The sequence below is a fragment of the Tupaia chinensis genome, unplaced genomic scaffold (assembly GCF_000334495.1).
Source record: "Tupaia chinensis unplaced genomic scaffold, TupChi_1.0 Scaffold148441_1, whole genome shotgun sequence".
NCBI lineage: Eukaryota > Metazoa > Chordata > Mammalia > Scandentia > Tupaiidae > Tupaia > Tupaia belangeri.
This window is the reverse complement of record NW_006208290.1, coordinates 350,745-352,116: the sequence shown is the minus strand read 5'-3', so window position 1 is coordinate 352,116 and position 1,372 is coordinate 350,745. Positions and strand designations below refer to the sequence as shown.

At 32.8% G+C, this 1,372-nt stretch overlaps 1 pseudogene; it reads right to left on the bottom strand.

Moving 5' to 3' along the window:
* LOC102485055 (exostosin-like 2) overlaps positions 1-1,372 on the bottom strand; it is a 28,885-nt pseudogene that overhangs the window by 27,268 nt on the left and 245 nt on the right.

Sequence of the window (1,372 nt, the reverse complement as noted above, 5' to 3'; positions counted from 1 at the left end):
AGGGTCCAGGACTCAAACCACAGTCGACTACATGGGAGTCCAGCGACATAGCCGTTACACCAACTGCTGGTCCCAACTTTTTTCTGGCATTTATCATTTCAATTGAGGATTTTATAAGATTCCATTTTCTCTCCTTTATTAACATGCCAATTATACTTATTTTTAAAAAACATTTTTAGTGGTTGCCTTAGAGTCTCTAATATATATTTATGACTAATCCAACTCTACTCTAAAATAACACTATACCACTTCACAGGTAATATGAGTACCTTATAACAACACAATAACCCTAATTCCTTCCTCTCATCCGTGATATTATTGCTTTTATTCATTTCATTTATGCATTGATATCACATGTATATGTGTGTATACATACACTGTACTCACTGTATATCAATGTATAAGTGAAATGAATAAAAGCAATACACATACACACACACACACACACACACATATATATATATATATATATATATATACATATATATGCTTATGTATGAGTTGCTATTATTTTAAACAAACTGTGCCGGCTAGATCAATTAAAACTAAGTAAGATAAAAGTTTTTACTTTCACTATTCCTTCTTCTATGCTCTTATTTTCTTTATGTAGACCTGAGTTTCTAACCTATATTAATTTTCTTCTCTGTAAAGAATTTCTTTTAGCCTTTCTTGCAAGGCAGGTGACTGACAACAAATTCTCTCAATTTTTGCCTGAGAGTCTTTATTTCCTCTTCATTTTCAAGGGATTATCTTGCAGGGCACAGAATTCTAAGTTTCTGGGTTATTTCCTTTTTGCTTAACAATTTAAAATTTTCACTCAACTCTCTTCTTGCTTGCATGGTCCATGGGAAGTTGAATGTAATTCTTATATTGCTCCTGTACAGGTAAGGTGTGTTTTGGGGATTTTTCTTTCTTTTATTAAACATTTATTTATTTATTTATTTATCTATTTATTTGTTGTATGATTTTCAATCTGTCAAGCTGCCGAGTCCAGGACTTGAACCATTGTTGGCCGTGTGGGAATCCAATGACTTAACCGCTATGCCACCTGCTGGCCCCAGGGTTTTTTTCTTTGCCTTTGATTTTCTGTAGTTTGAGAATTACATTTCTAGATGTTTTATTGTTTCTTTGTTTTGCCTTTATTTTACTCAGTGCCCACTGTGTTTCCTCAATCTATAGTTTGGTGTTTGTTGTTAATAAATTCTCAATCCATCTTGTTTTAAGTATTTCTTCTACTTGCTTCTCTATTTTTCTTCTTCTGGAATCCCTATTATGCTTATATTATACTTTGTGTAAGTGTCTCACAGTTTTTGGATATTCTGGGTTTTTGTCTTCAGTCCTCCACAACCCCCATTGCCTTTTTTTTTTTTTT